The following is a 9,759-nucleotide window of genomic DNA, read 5'->3' as shown; positions in this document are numbered from 1 at the left end:
GTCCAATTAGGTTATGTTGGTCATCAAACACCAAAATCCAAAGTAAATGGACCTAGGGTCTATTTTCCTTACAATCTCCCCCTTTTTGGTGATTGATGACAACACGACCAAAACAAGCAAATAATAAAAATTTTGGACTTTAAAAACTATTTACTTGCTATGATGCAATGCAAAGGGTAAGGTTATATGATGCTAAAAGATACCAATTGAAGATACTAATTGTAAAGCTAAAAGGTACCACATGTAAACATCTTTGAAAACTTATCTTGCCCTTGCAAATGTCCCCATGTGGCGTTATGGATTTAAGCCTTGTTTTTTGGTCCTACAAATCCCCCCATTACATAGACTAATCCATAATCCACTATCCTCCCTCTCTTGGACCATTCTCCCCATTACATAGACTAATCCATAATCCACTATCCTTCCTCTCTTGGACCATTACCACTTGTAAATTATTATAATCGGGCTTGCTTTTGGTTCTATAAATTCTCCTCCTTTGGAATCAAACACCGAAAAGGAAGACATTAGTAGCACAAGGGAGGGTCAAACTTGGTGATCCTTTGTATGTAGAGTGGAATAGATCACCAATTTTGACTCACATTACATGGACTAAGCTCTCCCTAAATATATGCATACATATGATGGAGAATGTAGTTTATGCATAATTGGCAAATTAATGCTTAAGAGAGTTTAATCTATATAATGCATGGAGAAAGCATATATATATCAAAGTGAAACCAATATGATGATATTGGTTTAGAAATACCACACGTGGAAACCTATTTGATTTATACCACTTGCAATAGGTGGTGGATATTTGAAGTATGATGCTTAACTCCGGGGACTCCATTTTCCTTACAATGAGACTACTACACACATGATAAGCTTGAAAAGGTGTTAGTCTCAAAGCATCCAACTTGTAGAGTAACCTTCCCCTAAATTTGTGCACACAAGTATGAAATACTTGTAGGAGACATGCACATTGATTTTAGAATCAACCATACCACTTGAAAGATGACATCACATGAATGTGAGAATCATTTTCGAAGGTGATATTCAGGAGAAATTATCTACAATTTGGACTTTGGCACATATTAGATGAACAATTGTAAAACAAGCTATGTGCCGTGCTCCTAAACAATTTAAACCATGTAGGTTTGCTCCAAGGGTTAAGAATGAAACCGAGCAAGCCTACCATAAGATATACCTAGTGTATGCATAGCAAAAGATATAAGCATGCAAATGCAAACCTAGGCATGAAAAAAAACTAAATGCTAATTACAAGAATTTGAATCTTGATACCAATTGTAAGAAATACCCATTGAAAGAAATTATATCTAGTTACCTAACATGGAAAGGGGAATTTGGGTCCATAGTATTCACTAACCCACTTGGCAATGACTTTGTCCATAATGATGCACCCCATGAAATGCACCCATACTTTGCCAAGTCTCCAAATTCCCCAAAGTCCATTGAACTTCTCACTTCCCTTTCGGGATCCAAACCTTCTTGGTGCTCTTCATATTTGAAATGATTTCCTTTGGCACCCAAAAGCGTTTGACCCCATTGTTGGCTTACTTGTTCACCTTGATGGCCACCACCTTGTCATTTTCTTCTTCTTTAACAAGTATGGTGTGGCAGCCTTCTTGTCCACCTTGTTGGTGTAGGTGTTAGAGAGCTTGCTTGTTTTCTTTTTCTCTTTCTTCTTAGCTCCTCCCCCATTCTTCACCTTACACTCATAGAACTTGTGGCCTTCCTTGTGGCACACGTAGCAAACCATGGTTTGTCCTTCATCAAGCTTCTTCACTCCCTTGACGGTGTTATCTTGATGAAGTTGGGCTTGCTTTGTCTTGCCTTTCACTTGAGTCAAGTCCTTGGTGAGGTGAGCCACTTCTTGCTTGACTTGCTCATTCTCCATTGCAACCTCTTGTGTGCATGTATCTACAACAACTTTCTCAATACAAACTTGGTTGCACAAGGGTGAGTCTAAACATAAATCATTGCAAGAAGTAGAGGTATCCTTTTTAGGCATGTGAAAAATTGGATCTTTCCTTTTAGGTGCCTCAGTGGGGGTAGTACCGATGGCTTCAAGATTAGCAACTTTATTAGTTAGCTCATCACAATGTTTGCACATAGTTTCTATTTTAGCAAGCAAACATTTATAAGCATCTTGTGAGCTAGCTAACTTTTTTTTTAAGTTTTCATTTTTCTGTACAAGTTTCTCATCATTAATTGTGCATTCACTTGTTGTTGCACTAGCCTCAAGTTGCTCAATTTTAGTAGATAGCTCCATATTAAGATTGGCAAAAGATTTATATTGTTCAAGCAAAGTAGCATAAGCTTGTTGTAAGCTATCTAGTTTTTCTTTTAATTTTTCAAGCTTCTTTTGTTGACTAGTGCACACTTTAGCAAAGTTAAGATTTTGTTGCACAATTTCATCATAAGAAGGTAGCTCATCATCACTATCACCATCATTGTCACTATCACTAGGGATAGATTTTTTGTTACCTCATGCCATAAGGCACACACGTGAGGTGCTTGATGATGAGTGCTTGTGCCCTCGTCTCTTGTGATGGTCTTCTTCACTTGAAGAATCATCCCATGACCTTATTGATGTGAGAGATTTGTCCTTGCATGCCTTCTTCTTTGTCTTGGGTGTGGGCTTGTTTGGACAAACTTCCACAAAGTGCCCCAACTCACCACATCCATAGCATCCTCTCTTTCTATGCTCATTTCTTTGATTGGTGAAGATGAAATCTTGAATTTGGATGGGCACACCCTTGACATTGAGTATTTAGATCATCTTCTCCACCTTGTTGATAAGCTTGATAGATTCTTCATCAAGTTCGGAGGTGGAGGAGGAAGATTGATCATCATCACTTGAATCTTCATCATCATCATCATCATCCTCATCTTCTTCTTCATCTTTACTTAAGGAGCTTGAGCTTGAGCTTGTCTCAACTTGCTTGCCCTTCATCTTTATTTTATCACTACATGTGAGAGCTTTGCCTTTGCTTGATGAAGATGCTTCTTCTTGACCCATCTTGCGTGACATTTCAAATGCCACTATGTTGCCAATGACTATGGCTAGGGTCATAGTGCTCAATTCCTCCATGTTGTGAAGGATGGTGATGATGCTTGCATATTTCTTTTGTGGTAGCACGGAGATGATCTTCCTCACAATGTCCACATCATCTAGCTTTGTTAATCCTATTGAATGGAGCTCATTGATAATTAGATTCAAACAAGAATACATATTATGAACAAGCTCATCGTCATTTATTTTAAAGGAATCATAATTTTGTTTAGCAAGACAATGTTTTTGCTCATGGACATTAGTTGTGCCGTCATGGAGCTCTTGGAGTTTCAATCAAATTTCATGTGCCATATTTAAAGTGAACTCTTGGTTAAACACATCCATGCTAAAACATTCAAACAAGCAATTTTTAGCTCTAGCATTGAAATGCATTTCTTTTTCTTCACTCTTTGTGGGTTTATTAGGATTCTTAATGGGTTTCATCCCATCATTAGTGACTCTCCAAACACCCAAATCTACCACCTTAAGATGACAAGCCATTCTAGCTTTATAGTAAGGGAAGTTAGTGACGTCAAAGTGTGAAGGCCTAGAGGTATCCATCCTAACCACTCTAAATAGTGTCGGCTCAACGGCGATGAAGCCAAAGGTCCAAATTGAGCCAACCGACTCTGATACCACTTGTAGGGGACCGTGATACCTAAGAGGTGGGGGGGGTGAATTAGGCAACTTAAAAGTTCGACTCTAAACTATGGCCTCTTTTTCTAACCTTAGCAAAACCTATGCAAAAGATAAACTATCTAAATGTGCAACTATGGTTTTACTAGTGTGTTGCTATTTCTACCGCAAAAGGAGTAATGCAAACAACATAAATACAGAAGCTAAAGAGCAAGATAGAGATATGCAAACTCCCATTGATGACTCTGGTAATTTTACCGAGGTATCGAGAAGCGCGCAAGCTTTCCCCTAGTCCTCGTTGGAGCCCCTCGCAAGGAATCCCTCGCAAGGGCCAAGGTCCTAGTCGGGTAACTTTGTGGATAGCCCCAGGCCTTCCCCACACGTAAGTGGGTCTCCAGTGTGCCTTCTGGCAAGCCTCTTCCAGACCGCTCCCCATCGTCTTCACTATCAAGCTTCCGGCCGAAACACCGCGGGCCTTGTCCCTCGGGTACATGGTGGTGGCCACACCACAAACGCGGTTGGTGTGATCTCACAAGACTACAAGCCCCTTTGATGTACAATAATGGTGCGCTCAAGTACTGAGTAATAAGAGGTATGCAAACCTCACTAAACACTAGGCCTAAACCTAGAGCAAGCGCATAAGCGGTAGTCTAATCAACCTAAGTACTTCGCAAAACACCTACGCTAATCACCTAATGAATCACTAATCACTATGCAAGTGGAGATCACTAAAATAGTGTATCAACACCCTAGATATGTTTCCTTAGTTCCACACATCTCAAATGGCCGGTTGGGGGTCTATTTATAAGCCCCACTGAGAAAGTAGCCGTTGGGGATGAATTCCGCTTTTCTGCTACTGACCGGACACTGCTTTCGTCCTAACTAGACGTGTCCAGTCATCCTGACCATTAGAGCATGTGATCAACTAATCAGACGCTGATGGCATCCATTCACACGCCATCAGACGCGTCCGGTCACAACTTTGCCACCCTAGAACCTCTCTGTACTCAATCGAACAGTGTAGTTCCTATGTCTGGTCGATTAGCCACTAGCGTCCAGTCAGTACTGAGTGTGTTGCTGGGATGATGAACATTGTCATTGGTACATTCGGTCCCTGCTGCTGACACCTGCTGTTGCTGAGCCTCTTGATCGGAGCATCTGGTCGCTATGTCACCTACGTCCGGTCAGTGCTATGAAGCTTGTTTCTTTGCGATCTTTTGTCTGGCTTGGTTCCTATCTTCGTGCTTAGACTTTGCTTGATATCTTGGGTCTTCTCTTGTGCTTCTAGGGTCTTGCTTATGGTGTTGATTGTGGGATCACCATGTCGCCTCCGTCCAAGTCACATCTTGCACCCTATTGAACTACAAAACAATCACTTGCAAATTCATTAGTCCAATTAGGTTATGTTGGTCATCAAACACCAAAATCCAAAGTAAATGGGCCTAGGGTCCATTTTCCTTACACAATAGCCTCAGTAAGGCTCTCGTCCAACGTGTTGTCCACTACGATCAGGTTCCTTCTTTCTATAGCTTCACAGAAGGTCGATAGGATTACACCATCAATGATCCTAAGATCATTGAAGGAGGTTGCACCATGAATGTTGTTTAGAAGAACTTTAAGATAGTAACACTCCTCTTTGGCTAGATTGACAGAGATGATTCTTCCAATTTGTTGTAGAGATTTATCTTGTACCCTCCTCTACCAATTTTTGTCCTTTGTGTGGCACCTATAGAACTTGGGGAAGTCCCTGTACAAGGTACCTTGGGCTCTTTCATCTGTACTACTCATCTCGAAGTACGTTGTAAGCATCAACTTTTCAATGTTTGGATGATCAAGCACTCATTGAACACCCTCACGCCTATGAAATGACACCATGTGCATGTCTGAAAGACGGAGCTGTAAGGACAAAACAGAAGGGGACCTCTCGCTCAAATCAAAACTGTATATCCTCCATAAGGCTTTTGAAGGGGTTACCCATCTAGCATCTCTATACTGCTTGATCTCATCAATGTTTCCTTCACTATCCTCCTTGTTAGCCTCTCTTACAGCTACAGACGCCCGGTCATATTGACTAAGTTGTTGTGGAGTGTGATATAGTTCTAGCTTAGAAATCCTACCTTTCCTATTCGAGGTACTTGGAGATTTGTTTTTGATAAAAATATCATAAAATCATAGTGTTGCATACTCCTCAATGGTGAGAATTTCCTACCAGAGCCAAATATGACATTTTACATGTTTTTAACCTTTTACATATGATCTTGTATTTGTGTTGAGTTTAGTCAAACCTTGTGACCCTTGTTGAGAAATTTATCATGCTCCCAAGATTAAGATCATGCACACGCCACTAAAATATGCACTGTTCCTACACTAGGAGTAGGCACAAAAACTTTCTTTCCATTTAGATCCACCAAAAAAATGTTCTACTCCTACATTGGGAGTAGGCAAAACATGCTTGTTAGGTTCTACCAAATATATGCTCCATGTTCTAAAAAGGTAGTGATATCTCTCTAAATATATGGTTTAGTAGAAGAGACATGGGCTATGCAAAAATATGAGAAAAAAGAAAAGAAAAAAATATGGACACATGAAGGTCTAAAGTATTGAAATAAGAAAATAAATATATGAGCACATGAAGGCTCATGTTTAGTTAAAAAAGAGAGAAGAAAGATAACCATGTCTCAAAATAATAAATCATAGAGAGAGATCATATCTATAAAAGGAGTATATATCCACCATATATATATATCCACACACATGCACATCTTGATCTAAGAGTATGACATTTTTATCCTTGGATCCTTGTTTTGACTTTACAATAAACACATTGCTAGTATGCGATCATGTTTATCCCTACCTAAGCTCCACATAAACTTTTTTATAAGTTGGATGAAACAAAAAGAAGGCAAAACTATGCTATGCCTTGGTAAGGAATCGTACACCATTGAGCGATTTGAGAGTACCATTTGAGGGGTATAAGTGAACTATGCATTTCTTGTGAAAACTTTTAAAACTCCAAGTTACTGAGATATGAATTTGGAAAGATGACTTTGTTTCGAGAGTTGTTCCACTTTTCAACCACTAAAGGATGTGTTAGCTAATGAGTAATGCTACATATCCCACCTGTGTAAGGAATGCTATGGAATAGTCTTTATGTTAGTTGTATATCTTAAGATGTCATGCTCATGATTACTTTTATCTTTAATCTTTACTCAAGGACGAGCAAAGAATAAGTGTAAGGGAACTTATTGACAGTCATTAACATCAATATGACCCGCATTTATCCTTAAAATCAATCACCAACATAGGTGTAGTGGTTTAAACTAAGTATTTCCACGACTTTTGGTGATTTTGTGAATGCAGGAGGGTTTATCCAGAAAACGAACCAGGTGGGACTAAACTACATGTCATATATGACCCACAAGTCATATATGACCCACATGTCATATATGGGGGGGTCATATATAGGTCGACCGACCTATATGTGACCAGCACCGCGTTTCCATTCGACTCTATGACACGTGGGACACCTGCTAGAAGATATAGGATGGCCTAGGGACCCAAAAGTGGGGTCGGCCGACTCCACATGTAGGTCGACCGACCCACATGGACCCACCAGTCGGCGCTAGGGATGTTCCACCACCTCTAAGAATTAATCTCAACCATTTATTAAGGTTAGTTAGGATGGAGAGTTGAGATTAAGTCATGCCATGAAACCATGGGCCCACCAAGAGCCTGGTGCCCCCTACAAAAGAACCCCTAGCCCCCTCTAGGACGACATTCATTGAGAATCCAATAGACACCGGGATGAATAACTCTAAAGCTTTCCAATGTAGTAGATAGTAGCTCGGGAGTTAGGGTCGAGTCACGCTTATGCTCAGGTTCTGAGCCCAACCCCAATGAACATCATAGGATCATTGTTGGAGCTTTCAGGCAGTGTCTCAGCTTAGAAACTCTTTTTCTAACTCAGCAACATCTTTTTCTAGGGAAGAACTTTTGATTGACTGTTCGATGTATACATCTTATTCAAGTAGGGCAACTTTAATGTTAGCTGTTGTCACACCCTACAGTATATGATTAATCACACAATTAATACATAGAGATGGAAATCTAGAAATAAAATAAACTACTAGGAAAGTGAAAACAAACATCATGATGTGGTTCTTCCTTGAGGACATTGGAAAACTCTTGACACACCTTTCTCATACCTATCATTACCACCTATAAAATGGAAAGTGAGAAGACGTCGGTTTAGTTCAAAAATTCAACAAGCAACTAAGTGGTTTTAGCAGATCAGAGTGAGGGAGTCTCCAGCCAGGGTAGCATATATTATACAATATATATGGGCCCTTTGATGATGGACACATTTTTTTCTTACAAAGGCCCATTCATCCTATCTAAACAGGAAACAATTTTATCTCCTACAACTAAAAAGAACAAAAGTAAGATAATTTTTTGGTATGACATTTTTTTTGGGGTCGCCCTTCCCTCCCTTGCGATACCACGGCTCAGATATTCGGGTACGCCTCACGCAAGGAAACCTAATGCAAACGCCTCGCCATCTCAGGAAGGAAACCTCGTGGCCTCACCATCTCAGGAAGGAAACATCGTGCCTCACCATCTTGGGAAGGAAATCTCGTAGCCTCCCTCATCCTGTGACTCATCCATCTCGGGCGACAGTCATCGACATTGCGTGGCCTCCCTCATCCTCGCTCATTGGGCAGGCACCCAGTGATGGTGTTCTACCATGACGGCGCGTTCATGATCGACTCGGCGTTCACGCCACTGTACCACGCGTACCTGAACAGGGTGGCGGCGAAGGCGTGCATGGTGGCGGTGTCCATGGAGTGCCGCCTGGTGCCGGAGCACCGAATGCCAACGGTGTACGACTCATGGCAGGCGCTCAACTGGGTGGCCTAGAATGCCACGTCCGGGCTAGAGCCGTGGCTATGGGACCGGGCCAACCTGTCCTGGCTCTTTGTCGTCGGGGACAGTGTTGGCGCCAACATCGCGCACAAATGGCCATGCACGCGGGGGGCACGGAGGAGGGCGGGCGGCGGCTGGACGACGGTGCAGCCATCACGAGGCTCCTATTCCTAGACCCTTACTTCTGGGGCAAGTAGCAGTGGCCGGGGAGACGACAGACCTAGCGAGGCGACACCAGTATGAGGCGATGTGGTCCTTCATCTACAGCGGGCGGTACGGCATCGAAGACCTACGGGTGAACCCGCTATCGATGCTGGCGTCGTAGTGGTGCAAGCTGGCATGCTTGCGTGTGGTGATCACATGGTCGGGCCTGGACGACTTCCGGCCACGTGGCCTGGCGTACACGGCAGCGACACTCAACGGCAACATGTGGGACGGGGAGATTGAGCAGTATGAGACGCTCGGCGAGCGGCACATCTACTTTCTAGATAGGCCCAAGGACCCCAACTCCATCAAGGAGCTAGCCTTCATCACCAGCTTCCTCACCCGAGAGTAGAGTAGGTAGCCAGCATGGTGAGGGCCAATCGTGAGGATTGTTGGTTGTGGTACATGATTAATTAATAGAGATTATTATTATTGCTAGCACCGTAGCATGTTCTTTTTGTTTTTTGTGTTTGGATCTTGATAGGGTTCTCGAGAGGTGATGATGATTTGGTTGATGGCGAGCATGTGAATCTGGGGATGGTAGCTCACCACACTTCTGACATCATGAGGAAAGCTGCATGCAGAGTGCATCATGTGATGCTAGCTGTCGTATGTTCGCTTTAGTTTCTACCAGCGAGCTGATGCAGGTGGAGCTGGTCCAACCAGCGGCCAAGGGAGGAGAATGGTTTGTGGTGCGCATGCTCGACGATTGCGGGGAGATGTGGGAGGCTACGGAAGACATCAGCGACGCCGCCGTGCTCGTGGCCACATCCACCTGGTTGTGTCCCATGATGGAGCCCGACACTGTGTACTATGCTGTGGCATGGGTGTGGGCATACAGCCTCGCGGGTGCATCGAGGTCGTGGAGGTGCTCCTGACCACCAACAGGTACAAGGCGCCATGCTTCTGGTTAGCGCCAG

General features: G+C 42.7%; 1 pseudogene; it reads left to right on the top strand.

Moving 5' to 3' along the window:
* The first annotated feature begins 4,005 nt into the window (after nt 1-4,005).
* Nucleotides 4,006-9,191, top strand: LOC136493126 (2-hydroxyisoflavanone dehydratase-like; annotated as a pseudogene).
* Nucleotides 9,192-9,759: the final 568 nt, after the last annotated feature.

This window comes from Miscanthus floridulus, chromosome 1 (genome assembly GCF_019320115.1).
Source record: "Miscanthus floridulus cultivar M001 chromosome 1, ASM1932011v1, whole genome shotgun sequence".
Lineage (NCBI taxonomy): Eukaryota > Viridiplantae > Streptophyta > Magnoliopsida > Poales > Poaceae > Miscanthus > Miscanthus floridulus.
This window is presented reverse-complemented; position numbering and strand designations above follow the sequence as displayed.